This window comes from Myotis myotis, unplaced genomic scaffold (genome assembly GCF_014108235.1).
Source record: "Myotis myotis isolate mMyoMyo1 unplaced genomic scaffold, mMyoMyo1.p scaffold_m19_p_1, whole genome shotgun sequence".
Lineage (NCBI taxonomy): Eukaryota > Metazoa > Chordata > Mammalia > Chiroptera > Vespertilionidae > Myotis > Myotis myotis.
The window spans coordinates 173,130,537-173,153,558 of record NW_023416313.1 but is presented as its reverse complement, the minus strand read 5'-3'; the positions used below and the strand labels follow the sequence as shown (position 1 = coordinate 173,153,558).

Sequence of the window (23,022 nt, the reverse complement as noted above, 5' to 3'; positions counted from 1 at the left end):
TTTGAAGAGAAACGAAAGCAAGAATAATCTAAAGTGAATTTTAACAGAGTTGTAGATTCTATAATACAGGGGAAAGAGGGTAGATAGGCTTGGATGTAATCCTTAATCTTATTTCCTTTTTCATGGAGGTTGGGGAAAATGGTTATAGGAGATTATCTTGGGTCTGATGATTCCAACTCACTGATTCAAGTCAACTTGGTCGTTGTCTGAAGTTCATGGGGGATACAGAGAGGGACCTTCCTTATTAGGTAAAAAGGAAGTGTAACAGTGTTACACTGAAGAGGTGTTTGTTACACAATGTTAGCAATGAATAAACAGATGTGAGGTTCACTATTTCAATGTTTTTATCTAGGGAAGAACCTATTCCTAAAAATATGTACAAAACCCACTGGAAAAATAGAGAATAAAAATGTCAAAATCTTTAAAAAATATCTTGTCTCTTTGTGCTTCATTTTGACTATTTACATTTAATGTTATTTTTTAATACGGCTCGATTTAAATCTACCATTTTGTGAGGTTTTTTCTATTTGTCTTATATGTTTGTTTTTAACCTGCTTTTGGATCGAGTGTCCCATTTAGTCTTCTGTACTGTTGGGTTTACTCTTTAGTGTTTGCCCTCAATTTACAACATAGTGTATCTTTATTGATTTTTCTTTTTAATTAATATTTTTAAACTTTTTCCCAGACATCATTTATCCCTTCTATGTCCTCTTATACAGTATAGAGTATTTTTAATTGGCAGGGTCTACCTTCAAATAATAATGTAACAGAGTAACAACCTTACAACAACATATTTCCAAAATCTTCCCTTGCATCCTTTGGGTTACTGTTATCATACATTTTACTTTTGCATATTTTATATACCCCATTTATACAGTGTTGCTTAGACTTATTTAGTTATTTTGTAGTGTGATTAAAAATTCGTTTCTCTTCAAAATTAAAAATCACACTACAAAATATATATGTATCTTTTACCAGTATATTTACATTCATTTTTTCCACTTCTGGAGCCCTCATTTCTTTGTGTAGATCAGGGGTTGGCATATATGACCCATGAACCAAAGCTGGCCTGCTTCCTGTTTTCGTAAATAAAGTTTTACTGGAACACAGCCATGCTCATTTGTTTATGAATTATCTATGGTTGCTTTTGTGTTTTAATGGCAGAGTTGAATAGCTGTGACAGAGATAATCTGACCCACAAAGCCTAAAATATGTAATACATGACCCTCTACAGAAAAAAAAGTATTGAGTCCTGGTGTAGATCCAACTTTCTGTCTGGAATCACATTCCCTCTGCCCAAAGAACTTTGTTTAACAATCATTGTAGTGCAAGTCTGCTGGGAATGGATTCTCTCAGCTTCTCTGTATCTGAAAAAGTCTTAACTTTGCCCTCATTTTAAAAATAAAAGTATTTTCAAAGAATAGATAATTCTGGGTTGACAGTTTTAAAATTTTTAATACTCATTTAAGGATATCCTCTATCATCTTATTGCTTTCAAACTTTCTATAGCTGTGGTGTAGTTTGTTTTTATTTCGCTGTACATACTTATTTTTTCTGTCTTTGGCTGCCTTCAGGATTTTTTCTTTATTGTTGGCTTTCAGTAGTTTGAACATAATATGTCTAGTTATGTGCATGTATTTTGTTTTTAAAATCTTGGATTATAATTTTTTCTCTCTCCCTCTCCACCTGAGACTTCAGCCACACATATTAGGCTTTGACATGTCCTATAGCTCTGTCAGCTATCACTCTTTTTTCAATGTTTCAGTTTGGATTTCTATTGACCTATATCAAATTTACTGATTTCTTCTACAATTGTGTTGTCTACCGATGATCCTAATGGAATTCTTCATCTCTGACATCATGCCTTTCATTTCTTGCATTTCAGTTAGATTCTCATTACTTCCATCTATTTGCTAAAAGTTACCTATGTGTGCATGTTGTCGACCTTTTCCTCAGTGGTTCTCAACCTTCTGGCCCTTTAAATACAGTTCCTCATGTTGTGACCCAACCATAAAATTATTTTCGTTGCTACTTCATAACTGTAATGTTGCTACTGTTATGAATCGTAATGTAAATATCTGATATGCAGGATGGTCTTAGGCAACCCCTGTGAAAGGGTCGTTTGACCCCCAAAGGGGTCGCGACCCACAGGTTGAGAACCGCTGCTCTAGATCCTTTAACATGTTAGCCAGAGTTACTTTAAAATCCTTGTCTGATAGATCCACATGAGTCTTGAGTCTTGTCCTGTTGATTATTGTGTCTCCTGATGTGCATGTCTCCTAGTTTTGGTTGAATGCAGGATGTCATGTGTAGAAGAAGTAAATGGTATTTAGGCTCAGAAATGAGTATTCCTCTTCCTGTATCAAACCCTTAGTGTGAGAAAATTAACCAAATCAGGAGTTTAGGTGAATGTGATTATTGTCACTGGGCTACTTTCAGTTGACCAGAGGCTTAAACTTCCTCCAGTGACTGGCTCTAGTGTCTAATGCTTATCATGTGGCTGGGGTGCTGTAGGACTTTTCTCAGGGTTAGTTTTTCATCCTGGGCTTTCAATAGATCATATAAAATCTGTGTTCCTGAGTATGTCTCTCCTTCATGGTTTTGCCCCTCCCCCAGTGGTAGACTGCTATTACTTTCCTGTCCTTTGTTCCTTCCTCTCCCTATAAGAGCAAAACTCTGCTTTATATCTGATGTTGACCTTGGGTTAAAGTCAACCCTCCTTGACAGGAAGGAGACCTGTGCTTGGTTTAAACTTAAGATCATAGGTCTAAGACTAGTTTCCTGTTCTCCCCCCATCACAATAAGTCTTAGTTTATTTCCTTTGGGCAAGAGGCTTTGCTGCCCCTCCTAAAGTCTTTCAATATCTAGTGTCCAGGGAAGCTGGCAGGCTTTTCTTTCCCACAGTGGCAGCTGATCAACACTTGCATGCCTATACCATCAACAGGAATTCTCTTCAGACTCCTGCCCTACCTGTAATTGTTCTTGGAGATCTGAGGGGGAAAAACTTGAGGGTGAGTGTAAAATCCCCTTTTCAACTGTTTTCTTGTTAGATGCCCCCTAGCTAGTTCAAACTGCTATGTTGCTAGGCTCACAATTGGTCTTCTGTTAAACCAGTGGTTCTCAACCTTGGCTGCACATTAGAATCACCTGGGAATCTTTTTAAAATCCTGATTTCTGGGCCTCATACTCCGGAAATTCTGTTTCTTTGTTACTAATGTTGTGGCCCCACCCCACAACAAAGAAACAGAATTTCCGGAGGATGAGGCCCAGAAATCAGGATTTTAAAAAGATTCCCAGGTGATTCTAACGTACAGCCAAGGTTGAGAACCACTGTGTTAAACCTTAAAGTTTTAGCTGATTCCTCTTACTCACTTTTGTTGTGACTGATAAGACACCTTATTCTCCCATGCACTACCACAAGTAAGGTAGTTCATATATCCCATTTCTCCTTGGAATTCAGATCACATGACTGCCTTGAGATTTCAGCTCTCTTATCAGTTCAAAAAAAGAATTTAGTATTGTATCAGGCTTTTAAATTTTGTTTTCATTGTTAAAGAGTGAAAATGGCATTCTTTACATCTCTCTACACTGTAAGTAGAAGCTAAATGTCCTCTGATTTTCATTTTTGAAAGTTTCCATGTCTGCAAATTCACTGATCCTTTCTTCTGCAGTGAAAAATCTGCTGTTAAACCCATCCAGTGTATTTTTCATTTCAGATGTATTTTTCATTTTTAGAAATTCCATTTGGTTTTTCTCTTTTATACTTTTCATTTCTTCTCTCAACATACTTGTGTTTTCCTCTAGATATTTGAGTTATGGAGCATATTGATAACATTCATTTTAATACCCTTGTTTGCTAACTCTATCACCTCTGTAATTTACTGACAAATTTTACTTATGGTTACAAGAGTATAGTTTCCTGCTTCTTTTGATAGTAATTTTTGGTTGATGCCAGATATTATGAAGTTCACATTTTTGGGTACTAGATTTTGCTGTAACCCTTTAAAGAATGTTGAATTCTGTTGTGATAAGCAGTTAAGTGACTTAGAATCAATTTGATCCTTTTGGAGGGTTGGTTGCCTTTAAGCTTTGTTAAGGAAGGTCCAGAACAGCCTTCATCCCAGGGCTAATTTAGCCTCACCAACACAATGCCCTTCTGAAAACTCCACACAATGCCATTTGTCAGCATATCTTGGAGGTAGTACAAGTTTGACTTCAGACCACTATAATCAAGCAAATATTCCAATAAATTGAGTTACATGAATTTTTTGTGTCCCAGTTTATATCAAGTAATATATATATACACTGACACACTTTTTGTAGTCAAGTGTGCAAGAACATATGTCTAAAAAACAATGTACATACCTTAATTTAATGCTTTATTGCAAAAAAAAAAAAAAAAAAAAGCTATCACCTGAGTCATAATCTTTTTGCTGGTGGAGGGTTTTGCGCCTTGACATTAATGGCTGCCGACTGATCAGTGAGGTGGTTGCTGAAGGGTAGGGTGCTGTGGCAGTTTTTTAAAAGACAACAATGAGGTTTGCCAAACTGAAGGATTCTTCCTTTCACAATTTTTCTGTAGTATATGAACCTGTTTAATAGCATTTTACCAAGTAGAACTTCTTTCAAAATTGGAGTCAATCCTTTCAAACTCTGCCACTGTTTTATCAACTAACTTTATGTAATTTTCTGAGCCCTTTATTGTCATTTCAAAGTTCTTCACAGCATCTTCTCTAGGAGTAGATTCTATCTACTTTCTTTGCTCAACCATAAGAAGCAACTCATCTGTTAAAGTTTTAACATGAGGCTGCAGCAATTCCATCACATCTTCAGGCTCCACTTCTAATTTTCTTGCTTCTTCCACTACATCTGCACTTATATCTTCCACTGAAGTCTTGAACCCTCTAAGTCAAGCATGTCAAACTCATGGCCCACAAATATTTATGCAGCCCAGCCAATATAACGATATATAAGAAATCTATATAATAAAACCCTAATATGCAAATCGACCAAACGGCAGAATGACTGGTTGCTATGACGTGCACTGACCACCAATGGGCAGATGCTCAATGCAGGAGCTTCCCCCAACCTACAGGCCCCAGGCCAGCCAAGGCAGGTGCCAGTGGGGGCTCCCATCGCCCCGCCAGTGGCCCCGCAGAGAGAGGAAGCAACTGGTGGTGGCGGCAGGGGGAGGGCCCAGTGAGCAGGCAGCGCCAGGCTGGCCAAGGCGGGTGCCAGCAGCCCCCCCCCCCCCCCCCCCCCCCCGATCACCCGACCGGTCGGTCCACAGATTAGCCCTGATCGCCAGGCAGGCCTAGGGACCCTACCCATGCACAATTTCGTGCACCGGGCCTCTAGTGTTTTAATAAAAATTTCGTAACTTAATTTTTACAATAGCCTCTTATACATAATTATTAATAACGAACTACAACGTTCGCTAATGACTGATTACTATAATCATGTTGCATTCATTTCCCTTATGCACAGGCGAACCATTTCTCTTCACTAATACTAGCAGCGAATATTTTAGCAGCTGACTGCCACGTCATTAGTCTTGGACTGTCTTGTTTGGTGTGTGCAACAGGAAATATTTCACTTATGGAGAACAAGAAAAATAGGCTTCTTTGCATTATGCTTATTAATTTAGGCAGTTATTCAGTGTCTGGTAAGTTAATGTTCAAGAAAAAATATTAATTTTTATTAAAGTGTCCTATTATTTTATGTTAACAATTATTCATTTATTTCAGCCCTTTGTATTCAGCATGTCTCTATCAAAATAAATCTACATTTCTATGAAAATTGAAGCTTTTGATTTTTTTTGCAGCCCACATAAACTTAAATCTTGTTTATTTGGCCTGTGTTAGCCTTTGAGTTTGACATGCTTGCTCTAAGTCATCCATGAGGGTTAGAATCAACTTCTTCCAAACTACTATTAATGTTGATATTTGGACTTCTTCCCATGAATCATGAATGTTCTTAACAACAACTAGAATGATGACTCCTTTTCAGAAGGTTTTCAATTTATTTTGCCCAGGTCCACAGGAATCACTAGCTATGGCAGCTATAGTCTGCCTTATACAATGTATGTCTTAAATCAAAATTACTCCCTGATCCACAGGCTGCAGAATAGATGTTGGGTTAGCAGGCATGAAAACAACATTCATCTTGTTGTACATCTCCATCAGAGCTGTTAGATTACCAGGTGCATTGTCAATGAGGAGTGACATTTTGAAAGGAATTTTTTTTAGGGGGCAGCAGATCTCAATAGTGGGATTAAAATATTCAGTAAACCATGCTATAAACATATGTGCTGTCATCTAGGCTTTAATGTTCCATCTGAGAGCAATGGCAGAGTAGATTTAGCATAATTCTTAAGATTCCCGAATGACAAATTAAGTTAGCATTGACTTTGTCACCAGCTATATTAGCTCCCAACAAGAGGATCAGCCTGTCCTTTGATATCAGACACTGACTTCTACTCTCTAGCTACGAAAGTCCTAGATGGCATCTTCTTCTAGTATAAGGCTGTTTCATATACACTGAAGACCTGTTGTTTAGTGTACCACCTTCATTATCTTAGCTAGACCTTTTGGATAACTTGCTGCAGCTTCTACGTCAGCACTTACTGCTTCACCTTGCACTTTTATGTTATGAAGACTGCTTTTTTTCCTTAAACTTTGTTAGCTTCAAACTCTTCTTCTGCAGCCTCCTCACCTCTTTCAGCCTTCAAAGGATTGAAGAGAGTTAGGGCCCTGCTCTGGAGTAGGCTTTGTTGCGAATGGTTTTATCTTCTATCCTGACCACTAAAACTTTCTCCATACCAACAATAAGGCTGTTTCACTTTCTCATTATTTGTGTTTGCACTGGAGTAGCACTTTTAATTTCCTTCAAGAATCTCACCTTTGCATTCACAATTTGACTGCTTGGTCCAAGAGACCTAGCTTTTGGCCTACCTGGGTTTTCAACATGCCCTCCTCACTAAGTTTAATCTTTTCTAGCTTTTAATTTAAAGTGAGAGATGTGCAACTATTCCTTTCACTTGGACACTGTGAGGACATTGCAGGATTATCAATTAGCCTAACATTAATACTGCTCTGTCTCAGGAAATAGGGAGGCCCAAGAAAGGGAAATTGGGGAAGAGCCAGTTGGTGGAGCAGTTAGAACACACATACCATTAATCAATTAAGTTCACCATCTTATATGGGTACAATTCTTGGTGCCTCAAAACAATTATAATAGTGACATCAAACATCACTGATCACAGATACTAAATATAATATAGTAATAATGAAAATGTGACACAGAGACAAGAAGGGTGTTTGGAAAATGGCGCCAATATACTTGCTCCAGGCTGGGGTGTCACAAACCTTCAATTTGTAAAAAAAAAATAATAAAAAAAAAATGCAAAATTACAAAGTGCAATAAAGCAAAGTGCTATAAAATGAGTATTCCTGCATTATGAGTTCTTCCACGTTGGTTGGCTAATAGACCCATTCTCAGCTTTGTGTGAGTTTCAGGAATTGTTCAGCCTATTCCTTTCTAGTGAGTCTTTCCTGGTCTCAAGTTAAATTTCCTCTCATGTATGCACACACAGATCAGTATTCTACCAAAGACTTGAGGGAACCCATCTACAGATCTCAAGCTCTTTTTCAGTGCTCTCTCCTTTCTGCCCTACAAATTCAATCTTGCTTAGCTTCCTTGAATTCTCTTCTTTGTCTCCTTAACTCAGTAAGACTGCTAGGCTCTGTTTGATTTCCTCTCCCCATTACTGTGGCCTATAATCTTCCTCTAAGTAGTCAGTTAGGAAACTGTGGGACTCACCTTATTTACATCCCTTCTCCCATGTACCACTATTTGAAAACGAATGGTTTAATTGGAAACTTCTTGGAAATCCTTCCACCAGCCCCTTTCCTACCCCAAAGAATAAAAAAGTATTCTCCTGGTCTTTCTCTAGCAAACCCATTTTTATAGATCAGAAAGCTAAAACACAGTAAAACTTGACTCCTATAAACAATAAAACTTGACTCCTATAGACTTTCTGATAAAAACAAAATAACAACGATACCTGCTCAGCGAAGTTTGTATGGTAGAAGATACCATAACACAACACATTCCAAATATGTTGCTATCTTTACATTTTGGAGTAACTTTTTAAAAAAATATTTTTTTTATTGATTTCATAGGGGAAAGTAGAGGGAGAGAGAGATAGAAGCATCAATGATGAGAGAGAATCACTGATCTGCTGCCTCCTGCACACCCCCTACTGGAGACCAATCCTGAAACCCAGCATGTGCCCTGACCAGGAATCAAATCATGACCTCCTGGTTCATAGGTTGACACTCAACCACTGAGCCACACTGGCTAGGCATATCTTTTTTTTTAATCCTCACTCAAGGACATGCTTACAAAGAGGGAGGGAGGGAAGAGAAAGAGGGGGGGGGGAGGAAGGGAGGGAGGGAGAGAGAGAGAGAGAGAGAGAGAGAGAGAGAGAGAGAGAGAGAGAAGAAACCCAGGTGTGTGCTCTGACTAGAAATCAAACTGGTAACCTTTCGGTATATAGGACATGACTCAACCAACTGAGCCACTCTGGCCAGGCCATTTTGGAGTACCTTAAATTAAATACATCCTACACAGCTAGACTTTACCATAATAGAAACTGAGTTTGATAAACTATTAGAAAATTAAAAAACTTTGCTAAACTACTTTTGTTTTTATGACATTATAAAGAGGTTCTCTTATTTCTAACCTCAGATGTTTTATTTCTAAAATACTTTGAATTCCACTAGGTCTGCTGACATATTTGAATCTAGATCAAACTGCTCTGAGAATATGATCTCCTGCACTAACTACACACAATATTTTTAAAAGGTTAAAAAGCTGGCAATTTTCCAGTTCCTTTCATCATTTCTGTTATGGAATACAATGTCCAGTTTGTATTTTCTCCTCTATTTTCTTTTGGCATATTGACTAAGTATTTTTGTGTGTGCAGGTCTTTAATTCCTGGTCCTCTTGTATGTGATTTGATACACGCATATATGCTATGTTACAGATACTACAACATTAAAATATTTGTAAAAAATGCTGTTATTAAACTATTTTCTCTTAAAGGTTATTGCTTCCTGAGTATCTGTTTCTGACTACATTAGCTATTTACATTTATTTTTGACACATTTTTCCTGAATTGCTTTTTGTCTACATCAGACTGTATTCAGTAATAAAAACCACTGAATTCATTATAATATTTTGAAAAAATATTAAATAACAATAAAACTCACACTTAAAATTTTAATTTTGAAATAATCCTATTCTTTCTCTGAGAGATTCTTACATCCTGGCAACATAAACTTAGATTCAGGACTCTAATCCTGTATGTGTCTCTTGTAAGAAAACTGGTCATGTGCTACTTAATCACATTGCTTTACTGTCCATTTGAACATTGTTGTTGTTTTCAATCTTGTTCATAAAATTGTATTTTGTTTCTTAAACATTCTAAATTCAATCCCACTGAAAGCTAGCCTCTGCACAAAATGTTCTTCTGCCAGAACATGCAGGTCTCTACTCAAATGTTACTTCCTCAGAAGAGCCTTCTCTATTACTTCCCTACTATATTTTATGAAGTCATAAACATTTGCCTGTTTTCTTTGCAGATGCAATATAATTTAGCTGATAACCTTTGGTAAACCATCATAACTCACATTTTTTTCTTTTTTGTAATCTATAGAAACTCTGCTTTAATCTGTATTGCTACTTTATTTACATTTTACTATTATTTTTATTCTACTATATCACATTTGCTCTAATTGAAACCAAAATTCCTTTGCATTTTCTTGTAACGTGTGTTTCTATTCACAACTTTATGAAATATACATAAGGATTTACCTGCATGTTTATAGTTTTTAAAATGTTGTATTTTCTTTCCTTCAGACCATACAAAAATCTTCTTTTGTGTTTTAGTAAGAGTTTCTTATTTTGGGTAAAGTGCTCTCCCCAATATAAAATGCCTTAAAATATTCTAAATGAAAGATTATAGCAGAAAAATAGCTTATATGAAAAAAAACCTATTCAGGGATCAGGAGCAATTGTTTAATAGGATATAGAGTTCCCAATAGATATCTTAAGATCAAGGGGGAAGTGCAAAGACATCTCCTCAAGAGTTAGATAACTATCATGTTGATGGTAAATACCATGCTCACTGGAATTCAACTTTCTAGTAGTAATAATAAGCTTAATAGCAGAATATACAGATATAGTTTTAGTATTGAGGACAGAAGTGATCCAGAAATGATTGCATTTATTCCACACTTACTTCCTCAACTTTTTTGGATTATATTCAGTCTATAGCTATTTTAAGAACTACTTTGGAAGGCCCTTATGTTTTATGCAAGGAACTGCTATTTTCCCAGATGAATAGAATATCCATTCTCTGGCTCCAAGTTTCCATGACAATAAAAACAAAACATTCATCAGCACCAACTTGGTATTTGATGGCAAATGCAGCTGCAGTTTGTAACAGTTCAATCTTTATCCCAACTCTTTTCTGCAGAATAGAGGCACTGTATTTCCCCAAAGCAACTGAATTGTTTTTACAGTGATTTTCCCCCTTCCACAGACCTAAACACTAACAACTAAGTGTGTTAAACAATCTTAAAATCATCTACTCTTCCCCACATCATGCCAAATACAATGAAAAGTTCCTGAATTTTGCAACAAGCACATTTGATCTGTGAACTCTGGAAGATTAGTTGGTTTAAGTATTATGTAACAGCTGTAGAAGAACATAAAGTGTTTAAGCCGTCATGATAACCACAGAGAAGATACAATTTTGGAGCGACATTCACTGTAAACAAAAACCTATTAAATTCAATCAGATAATGGCAAGACAGTGCCCCCTTGTGTCTTGGTATTTCTGCCTTGACTAAATCCAATATTCATTTCCTTAGAATTTTATGGTATAGATTTGAATAATTTTTATATCAGAGAGACAAACAGGGCTTGGTAACTAGCAGCTTTGCTAAGACAAAATCTTACTGTATTAAAATATAAAAATACTGGCTATTCCAATTTCAGTGATTTTAACATGCATTATCTGCAATATGAGGGAAAATGTAATGAATTTGGACAGATTCGGTATTGTTTTTATTTTAAATTTCATATTTAATTTACATTAGTAAGAGGGGTTGACAAAGTTTTAAAAAGGAAAAGAAAAAATTCAGCACTATCAGTTAATTTTCCTCTGGTAGTAGTTCTCTGTAACCATTTTACACTAACACTGGTTACCTTCATTATCACCTTGGGACAACTAGTGAGGTCCAAGCTTTCCTCAGATGGAACACAGTTTGCACTAAATGGAGACAATTCATATGAAATTTTAAAAGGTATTTAATAGTGACAATATGAGCACTTTTCTAAGTTACATATACTTTTATAAATGAAACATACAAGATAATATCCATGTTTTAATCCCATTCAAAATGTAATACTCATAACTACAGGCCTGAGCATGAAATCTCTAAAAAAGCAGAATGTCAGGCCCTACCGAAGTGATCTACATTAGTGCTGGCATTTTGGCGAGATCCCCAGAAGATTCTTATGGGCATTAAAACTTGAGACACTCCCTACTCTCCTATTTCCAACTATCAAGAGGTGATGGAGACAGGGAAGGAAAGCGGACCTGATTGACTATTTGGACACAGGGATTTAGAGACCAGGTGGATTCAAAGAAAGTAAGAGAATCAGAAACAGCTTTGGGAAGGTAACCTTGAGTATACAACCCAAGCTAGGTCAGCCTGCTCACCTACTACAATTGCAACTGTTTTTCCAATCTCTGAAATCACTATTTTAAAACAAAGCAACAACTAAAACTCTGCCAATTAAGAGTGTAATTTGGATGATCAAAAAAGAAACTTTCAAAATACAACCAATTATGTAAAATGTTTAAGTCTATCACTCATTATCAATGATGCCTACTACATATTTGTACATATCACAATTCATATTTACTATATATTATCTCAAATATTTGATACTCACCTTGCTCTGATAAGCACGTGTTATTTCTCCCATTTTATAAATGAGGTGACTGAGACTCATTGAAACCAACTAAATCACCCAAAGTCTCACACATAGTGAAGGTTGAGTAGACCTAAGATATAGGTCTGATGTCAAATTCTAGGTTCTTTACACTGTACCACACTACCACTACTCCTTAATGTGAATGAAGTCTAATTAGATTGCTTGTCTCTTAAGAGAAGCCGAGTCAGTATACTCACGTCTGGTAAACACTGAAGAAAAATGAGGTATATCTGGATAGATATAAGAAGAACCTTATATCTGAAGATGAAAGTAGCATAATAGCACTGGTCATATGGAAACTTGGAGTAAGGGACTCTAGAGAGGGGGGGGGGGTTGCAGGTGTGAAGGTGGAAGATTCCAAAAATAAATTATAATGATAAAAAGGTAAACACTTATGCCTGACCCTATGAGGCATTAAGGAACTCTTTCTCTTGGCACTCCTTTAGCTCTTTGTACCACAATCATCCTCTTTCTGGATGCAAGTTCAGCTACATTACATGTCACTTTCTTGTAGACTAGTTTGAATACCTACTCCTACTACCTCTAATACTGTATTTATGGGAAAAGATGTACAAGTTCCAAGCAACTGGCAAATTAGTTTTTAGAAAACACAACATGTTCTTGTGTTAATAAAGAATTACTCATCTTCCCAGCCAATAAGAAAATACCTAGTTACACAACTGAGGAGGCAGATGACCAAAATGGAAGAAGTTCCACAGGTTCCACATCTGCAAATTAGTTTTTAGAAAACACAACATGTTCGTGTGTTAATAAAGAATTATTACAACCGAATAGATTTGGGTTTCAATACTTGCTTCACCATTTAGTATGGGATGTTGGATCAACTTAATCAATCTCTGATTTTTAGTTTCCATATTTTTAAATGCTAAGGAGTTAAAAGTGGTAAAAATAATATTTTCTTTTAGCTCTATCTATATTTTTATTTTTTTCTACAGTAAATGTGCATTATATTTGATCAAGGAAAAAGATATTGTCATATGTAACATAATATAATTCTTATAACTACAATCTTTAAGAGAATTCATATAATACATGAATATTATGTGTATTTACTTAATCATTACAAAACAGTCACCATGAACACAAATAGAATAACAAAGCATAAAAAAACAAGAACTCTCAGTAATTTATATAGTAGTGCTACTTATTTATACATTTATATTAAAAAGCAATGTTTCATCAAATTACAATCATCCTTAGTATCCAACAGGGACTGGTTCCACCCCTCCCCTCAGTGAATAGCAAAATCTGAGGATGCTCAAGTCCCTTATTAAAATGGCATAGTATTTGCATGTAACTTGTGCACATCCCCTCTATACTTTAAATCATCTCTAGATCACTTACAATACCTACTACAATGTAAATGTTATGTAACTAGTTGTTATACTATATTATTTAGAAAGAAAAGTCTGCACAAAAGGTCTGTTCAGTACAAATGCAACCATCCTAGGCCTTACTACATAGTACACGTCAGCAACGCATAACATTTCCCTCCTCCTCCTCCCCCACCCCACCCCCCCCGAATATTTTCATTCTGTGATTGGTTGAATCTGCAGATGTGGAACCTGTGGATACAAAGTGACAACTGTATTTTCAAATAAGTTCAGGAATATAATTTATTCTGGCTCAGAACTTGAGCCTATTTGTATTAAGTATCATCTGATTCTCTTTCTGTCACTTCCATTTTTAAAGTAAACAAATTCTAAAAGATAACTTTAGGATGTGCCTCACATCCATTACTTTCTTTCCACCCTCAACCACCACCATCTCAGTTCAGGTTTCTATGAATGAACAACTAAGCAATTATCTCTCAACTGATATCCTCACCTCTGTCTCTCTTTGTTCCCATCTAGCATCCTATATAATAAAGAGCTAATATGCTAATTAGACCAAACAGCAGAACGACCATCCAGACAACCTTTCAGACAAAGCCAGGGCTGTGAGGGCTGGTTGAGGCGGTGAGGGGCTGCGAGAGCTGGACGGGGATGCGAGGGGCTGCGAGGGCCAAGTCCTTTGCACGAATTTCATACGTCGGGCCTCTAGTCCTATATAATAAAAGGTTAATATGCTAAGTGTCTGACCCTTTGACCATTTGCTGTGATGTATACTGACTACCAGGGGACAGATGCTCTGACTGGTAGGTTAGCTTGCTGCTGGGGTCCCACCAATCGGGACTGGGTGAGACAGGCCAGACATGCCCTGGAGCCCTCCTGAGCTGGCCAACCTCCCCAGCTGGCCAACCTCCTGTGGTCTCTCCTGGGCTGGCCCTGACTGACCCCAATCAGAACTGGGCGAGTCAGGGGGAACATGCCCTGGAGCCCTCCCGCGGTCCCTCCCGGTCCTAATCATGCACCGGTGGGGTCCCTCAGCCTGGCCTGCGCCCTTTCACAATCCAGGACCCCTCGGGGGATGTCAGAGAGCCAGTTTTGGCCTGATCCCCACAGGCCAGGCCAAGGGACCACATCGGTGCACGGATCCGTGCATCAAGCTCTAGTACATTGATAATAAACTTATATTCAACAGCACTTTCTTCACTACATTCCACTGTTCAAAACTGAAGAAAATCTCCCAATGCATGGCATACAAAATCCATTCTTTAAAAATTGTGACATTCTAAGTTTTCCACATTCAGGTTCCAATCTAATCTTTTTTTATTGTTTTGTTTTAATTTTGAAAAAAGTTCAAAGCTTTTACTACATTAGTAAGAGAGTTTGTCTTTTCTCTACATCTGGAGGTAATGCAACAACTTCTGGGCCCACAGTTAAGACAGCTAAAAGCAATCTAAAAGTTGTTCACAGAGAATGACTGAGACAGTAAAAACATTTAAAATCATGGGTTTTGAGTGGAGAAATATTTCTGGAGAAGAAAAGGTGATAGCCTTGCTTTAAATATCTGGAGATGCCATAGTTTGGTGTGATCCCCAGAGCATAGCTAGGGCCAAAATAGGAAAACTTTAGGGAGACTGATTTAGTTTTTTAAGCATATTATAAAGCATACTGTTCTAACAGAGATATCCAAAGATTAAATAACTGCCTTAGGGGAAAGTAAGTGCTACATTATTGAAGATATTCAAAGCATAAGTTGGACAACACCTTCATGGAGATGTAAAGGCAGGCAAAACAGTAAAAAGGAGGGTATTGGACTTGAAGTCAGAAGTCATATATACTGGTTAAAAGCACAGGTTGTGGAATCACAAAACCTGGGTTTGCGATGTAAATTGTCAATTCTGAGTAAATTAATTATCCCAGCTCCCTCATGTGAAATAAACCCCAGTTCCCTCATCCTATATAATAAAAGCCTAATATGCTAATGATATGCTAAGGCTGCTCAACCGCTCACTATGACGTGCACTGACCACCAGGGGTAGACGCTCCAACTAGGAGGTTAGCTTGCTGCTGGGATCTGGCCAATTGGGACTGAGTGAGACCAGCCGTACACGTCCTGGAGCCCTCCTGCGTCCCTCCCAGCCCCGATAATGCACTGGTGGGGGTCCTTCGTCCTGGCCTGCGCCCTCTCACAATCTGGGACCCCTCGGGGGATGTTAGAGAGCCAGTTTCGGCCTGATCCCACAGGCCAGACCAAGGGACCCCACTGGTGCAGGAATTCGTGCACTGGGCCTCTAGTATGTAAAATAAAAACACTTGTGTCTATCATATAGAATTGCTGTGTGAATGTAATGCATTAATATACACAAAAGGCTTAGTGACTCTCACAAATAAACACTTAATAAACGTTTTGTATTATAATTACATGGTACTTTGTAATCAACAAACTCTAAGATATGGAAGGTTTTATTATTAGGTATTAGCTCCATAAATGTAGGGATTTTTATCAATCTTGTCCCCTTTGTTTCTCCAGTCCTTAAAATAATGCCTGGTGTTTCAAGCACTTGATTTACAAATATTTGTTAAATAAAAGGAGATTAAAGTACTATTGGTTGTTGGATTATGAACCATTTAAAGTCTTTTCCAATCTGATAATCTATTACCCAGCCACGTGGTATTAGTGAAAGAATGTCTTTATGTTAATAACCATAATCCTTGGCATTGTATATTCAACACATATCTACTTAGGACTTAATTCATATGTCAGGCACTAGGTGTTCCTCAATACCTGGGTTTGGAGAGAAAATAATGAATGATTTTTATGTTTATCAGATATATCAATAACCAAATGTGTATAGGAGAGTCATCCAAGAAAATACTTTCTGACGAGCATTTTTTTAATTATTAGAAATTTATGCTAAGGAAATAACCAAGTTAGGACAGACAAAATTTTGCACATAAAAGAGGTTCAATACAGAACTGTTTATAAACAATTTAAATTGCCAATAAAAAGTGAAGAGTGGAAAAAATTGTATGATATACTACATGATAGATTACCCTAGAGTCCTTCAAAATTATTTTTATGGTAAGTGCTTATTACATAACTAGAGGCCCGATGCACAAAATTTGTGCAAGAGTAGGCCTTCCTTCCCTTGGCTGCCAGCACTGGCTTCCCTCAAGCACCCAAGACTTGGGCTTCCCTCTGGCACCCGGGATCCAGGCTTCCCTCCAGCCACCAGCAGGCACCTGGGACCCGAGCTTCCCTCACAGCCCCGGCTTCATCCAGAAGGACATCCAGTCTAATTAGCATATTACACTTTTATTATTACAGATATTAAGTGGAACAGCCAAATATAAGATTGAAAGAGATAAATTCTTATCTATAAAAAAGTGTGCAAAAGAAAAAATTGTCATCCAATTTTATGGTAGTTAGACAACTGCAAAATATGGAGGTGTCATAAAAATCTAAGGAAATGCACACAATTGATCCAAAAATATTAAAAATTTTGCTTAATATTATACATTAGTACATTATTTTTCTTGCTTAAGCTACATTTGTAATTCACCATCTCTGATTTTCAGATGGTGAACTATAGGTGTGATTTAAGCAGGAAAGGTAATCTTAAACCCAATCAAATCGCCCCATTTATTAAAGGCAGGCCTGTCTGCACTTCAAAAGACTAGTGACTGAATGTATATTTATATGTTTTCTAGAGGCCCAGTGCATGAAATTCATGCAGTCGGGGGGAGGGGTGTCCCTCAGCCTAGCCTGCACCCTCTCGCAATTCAGGAGCCCTTGGGGATGTCCAACTGACATCTCCGGCCCGCCTCCCACGTGGAGCAGGCCTAAGCCAGCAGTTGGGCATCCTTAGTGCTGCCGCTGCACTCGCCAGCCATGAGCCTGGCTCAGAGCTTCCGGCTGAGCTGTGGGAGCGCACTGACACCAGGGGGCAGCTCTTGCATTGAGCGCCTGCCCCCTGGTGGTCAGTGTGCATCATAGCAACTGGTCGTTCCGCCATTCGATTTGCATGTTAGCCTTTTATTATAAAGGATATCTGTTTCAATGAATAGTTTGTGTGTTTTAAATTGTGGTAAAATGCACACAACATAATATTTGTCATCTTAACCATTTAGTATATAATTCAGTACAATGTTAAGTATAATTACATTGTTGTATAACTAATCTTTAGAACTCTTTTCATCTTGCAAAGCTAAAATTTTCTTACCATTAAATAATTCTCCATTTTCCCCCCAACCTGCCAGTCCTTAGCAAATCAACATTCTATTTTCTCTCTCTATGAATTTTACTACTCAAGGTACTTCATATAAGTGGAATTATACAATATTTGTCTTTTTGTGACTGGCTTATTTTAGTTAGCGGAATGCCCCCAAGGTTCATATACATTATAGCATGTGTCAGAATTTTCTTTCTTTTCAGGCTTAATAGTATTCCATTGTATGTATATACTACATTTTGTTTACCTATTGTCCATCAGTGTACATATGGAATGCTTCCATCTTTTGACTATTGTAAGTAATACTGGTATGAACATAGGGTGTACAAAATCTCAAGACTCTGCTTTTAATTTTGGGGGGTATGTGCTCATAAGTGGAACTGCTGAATCATATGGTAATTTCATTGTTAATTTTTTGGAGAAACTGTTTTTAACAAACTACCTGTCACATTCCTGTGGGAAAGAGGACTTCTATGATTTAGGAGCAAAGCCTTGCATGGTGAGTGGCACTAATTTTTCCAGGGAAAACTACCAAGATTCACTAAAGTATACCTAGTCCAGAGAGTTTACCTTCTGCTCCCAATTATCAGAATCACTGCTAATATTCTTAAACTATAAGGAGGTAGAGAAATATAGGTAGTGGAAAGCTGTTTATATTAAGATTTCAAAAAATATCCATGATAGGACATTAGGCATTTGCTTTTGAAATTTAGTGTATGTAATTGTTATAAAATAAGTTATCAAAGATCATTATTCTTTGTGGTATGTATGAATAAAAAATTTGAGAGCAGGGGAAAGTAAATATTAAAGGGAAGAGAATACCAAAGCACAAGAAAGGCTTCTGAAGGAGATGAGCAGCTTGAGACTGGGAATGGAGGGGAAAAACAAAGATTGAGATGGGCAGAAAGAGAATAATTTTCATGTGTTTGGGACAATCTAAATGCAATCTTAGCTAGAGGACCTTTCAAGGTCTTTTTGGAAACTATAAAGTTTAAATTTGAACTCAAATTTTCAACTGAAATGGGGCAAATGACCTTAACTACTAGTTAATCCTGTATAATAAAAGCCTAATATGCTAAGTGTCCAGTCATCCGGTAGTCCGTTCAACCAATCAAAGCGTAATACACTAATGATATGCTAAGGCTGCTCACCCGCTCGCTATGATGTGCACTGACCACCAGGGTACAGACGCTCTGACTGGTAGGTTAGCTTGCTGCTGGGGTCCAGCCAATTGGGGCTGAGCGAGACAGGCCAGACACGTCCTGGAGCCCTCCCCCTGTCTTTTCCCAGCTGGCCAACCTCCCGCGTCCCTCCCTGGCTGCGATCATGCACATGTGGGGTCCCTCTACCTGGCCTGCGCCCTCTTGCAATCCATCCAGGACCTCTCGGAGGATGTTGGAGAGCCAGTTTCAGCCCAATCCTGTAGGCCAGGCAGAGGGACCCAACTGGTGTAAAAATTTGTGCTCCGGGCCTCTACTATAATCATAAATTCGCTTATATACTTAAAGCTTCCCAATATCAGAAACATCTATGCTAATGAAGAGCTAACATGCTAATGATCAATATGCCTTAATGGTAACGACCAGGCCATTAGCATATTAGCTGGAGCGTTGCTCTGAAGACAGGGCGGAAGTGGGGAGGTGCCTGGAGGCGGCGGGACCATCCCCTGCGGGGGATGGCAGGGGTAAGAGTGCATAGTGCCCCCATCACCAGTACTTGGCCACCCACCGCTCGCACTCTGAGTGCCCAGCGGTCCACCTGCCAGGGCACGGAGCACAGCGCAGCAGGCTGAAGGCTTCCATGATCTCCTCTGGCGCCATGACGGGGCAGTGCCACTGTGTTACTCTGGAGACTGGAAGGAAGCGGGGAGGCACCCAGAGAAGGCGGACCAGTCCTAGGTGACTGAAGGGACAGGGCGGGGATTGAAGCAGCCAGAAAAGGCCAGAGGGTTTGGGGGCTGGGCCAGGTGCGCTGGAGCTCTGCGTGGAGAGGTTCGGGTGTCAAGGCAGGGCGGCTCTGCGTGCGATTTCAAATCGTGTGCTGGGCTCCTAGTTAGTTATACTATTCTAAATCTAGAATTTTGATCATTTAACAATAGAAGTCTTAGTAATCTAATGCATCAACTGGTAGTATGCATCTAAAAAAAGAGACTATTTTAATAGCTTATAACTTGTGTATACATAAATAACAATAATACTTGGCCACTTTATTTTTATCTTTTGATCCTAATAAATATCATTAGGCCTCTTCTAATCTCATCTTCCTTTTGCCTATTCTATTCCAAGCCTAATGAATTCCTTTAATAATGTTATTTCTAAAATAAGTAGCTGCCTTTTTTCCTAGAAATAACTGCTAGAATGGCCTATCAGGTTACCAGCATGAATAACCCTCACACAGCTTTATCATTTGGTATGGTTTTGATATGAAATACATCTGGTTATTATTTGTGCTGTACTTGTTGTCTGGGGTAGCAGATGCAGTTGCCTGAACTTCCACTGGAGGCAGCAGATTCCCCAACCAATCCCTAGTGCACTGATTCACAAAGATTTTTGTAACAACTACAGTGTAAGAGAAAGAGGCCTTAAGTTAAGGCACATTCCAAGCTTAGGGAAAAACTCTTGAAAATCTGATTTAAGCACTGAGAGCCAGTTGCAAACTGCAGAAAAACAATGGTAAGGGAAAATGCACAAAGAACAGAAACCCTCAGTGTTAATGTGTTATTTTAGACATGGGCATCAAAGTCCAGTCTTATGAAAATTTAGTCATCCAATGATGCTAACAAGTAAAAAGTAAACAGAAACATTGGGACTCCTTTTCCTTTCTGATTCTCTGTTCTCTATGATGGCGTGCTATCAAGGAGAGGAGTGGCTTAAGGATAGGCTGCTGGAAAGAGAAGAAAAAGTAGAATTGGTGATAACAGTCTTTTAAGAAATTCTTTTTTATGGTGAACACTTTCTGTCACTGGAGAAAAGCACAGTACCTTAGAACTGTGACTTCTGCAACAAAAACTTTTGCAAAGCTCTCATACTCTACAATTTAAACAAATCTAGATAGCAGCTGCAGTGCCACTGTAGTACAGAAGCAATGCCATTACCACTAAATATCAGTGGTTAGACTACATAAATTCTACTATTCCAATATTCCCAACTAATCAAAAGTTAATTTTAGAATAGTATTTTAGACACACAATTTACATTTTCAATTTCCACAAATCTTTCCTTTGACTATTATAGATTTTTCAAAATAATATAATAAAAGCCTTCATACTTAAGTGTCAAACTTTTACCAAAGTGGAAAAAGAACATTATTTAATTATTCATTCACATATATTCTATGTAAATGACATTTTAAATATTAGAAAGTATTATTTTATTTATAAGCATATGCTAAGTATGACACACTAGAAACTGTTATCTTTGGAGTGCGGAGATAAGAAATACCTATTGATTTGTTAAAAGATGTGACAATTATGTCATGAGGATATTTTTATTTTAAGTTCAGATCTTCAATCGATTGTTCTGATAGGTCAATGTGACTTCATAAGAAGCACAAAGAGGAAATGTTTCCCCACAGCAACCAAACCAAACCAAACCACTACAACAAACCAGCATGGTAGTCCACCTGGTCTCCCAGCCTAGCTTCTTTCCAACTTATAGAGAGCAAATATGCTTAAAAACTCCAGCCTTTGACTTTTGTATGTGTCTTAGATACTCAAAGTAAACTTCAAATATGTCAGGCAGTAATTTGAGTGTTAGAATTTAGACAGTGCAAAAAAATACATTTCTTTTACACCCTGTGCTCAGGGATGGCACATTACCTAATGTATCAAAGACATTCTAGTTCAAAATTATTGAACAATGATTTTCTTTAGACAGACTTTTGTAGAACTACATATCTACACAGTGTTGACATCAGTTCTACATTTCACCTACATACAGAGTGGAAAATAAAAAAAGATAAATATCTAAATTATTTCAAAAGAAACTGAAAATACATCAGGTAAACCAGTTTCTTAGCACAAGACTATTTCATTAAAAAAATGTTCCACATTTTCTGCCCATTCTTAACAGCAACACATTAAAAACATTCTATAGGTGACTAACCTTTAGTTACACTGATCATTTTACCAAAGTGGCTTTTAGTTTATTTTCCTATTTCACCAGATAAATCAGAGTAAGTAACACAGGGATACATATAAAACGAAAAAACCTAAAGGTTAGTAATTTTGTTTTACTATTTAATAGCACATCAAACCATTTCTTCTACTACTACATGTAATATATTTCAGTTGAAAAACTGAAGACATGTTTAAAAAGGCTTTTCTAACTTAAAACTTACAATTCCAATTCATTTCAGGGAGGGTTGCTGTTTAAGCATTACTAAAACAATTTTAGAAATGACACTGCTTGCTCCTTCAGGTCTACAAACCTGAAATACTAGGACATAAGGTTGATATAGACAGTTCTCTAATTTTTAAAAAGTAAAACTCATTTTAGACATTGCCCTCAAAATAATAAACAATATACGCCTATGTAAACCATGATTTTAAAGTAATATACTATATATACATACACACACACACACACACACACACACACACACACGCACACACACGCACACACACAGAAATAGTGTCCTGCATAGCATTTTATAAAAGACTGCACAGAATCTATTTTTCTTTTTTGAACAATCTTTCCTTCTTTGTTTACTTCTTTATATTTTGCTTTTTTAAAAAATGTTCTTTTTCCAATTACATGGAGGAAATAAAAAGAAATGCAACTCTTTTATGTAAAGTAAATCCATCTGGATGTTTGCTGCATCCCATACTATAAACCTGTGATCCCCAACCAGAATGAGTTATAGTAAAGCTGCAGGCAAAATTGTCTCCATATACCACAATCCATTATCCCTGTCAAGTTAATGTTCCATGTTGAGCCATATGGCACGGGTACATATTCAACAAAGGAAATTCCTTAAACTTGTTATAATCAGCACTTGCAGTCATCCAAAAAAACTGACATAAACAGCTTTATTGTGTTTAGTGCATTTCAGTTAATATCCATGACAAAAACAGGAAACAGTACAGGAAAAGGAGGAGGAATGTGGGGGTGCAGAATTATTAAAAAAACAACAACACACACAACCCTGTACATTTTATAATTAGATTTTTTTTCTAAGTGATTTTCAATTACAGTAAGATCCAACCTCTTAACAGTGATTCACTTGGCCATATTTAAGAAAAAACAAAGTTTAATGACATCAATTTTCCATGGCATGAACCTAAAGTCTTACAGCATTGATTCATAAGAAGTTCAAGCAAAAAAATGAGTGATTTGAATTTATGTTTGTTTGCTTTTTACAGTTGTCTC

At 37.5% G+C, this 23,022-nt stretch overlaps 1 protein-coding gene and 1 pseudogene across 16 annotated transcripts in view; both read right to left on the bottom strand.

Annotated features, from left to right (window-relative positions):
* The window catches only part of TCF12 (transcription factor 12), a 349,545-nt gene that overhangs the window by 132,908 nt on the left and 193,615 nt on the right, over positions 1–23,022 (bottom strand). The gene's annotated exons all lie outside the window — the stretch shown is intronic.
* LOC118652653 lies at positions 4,420–7,463 on the bottom strand (annotated as a pseudogene).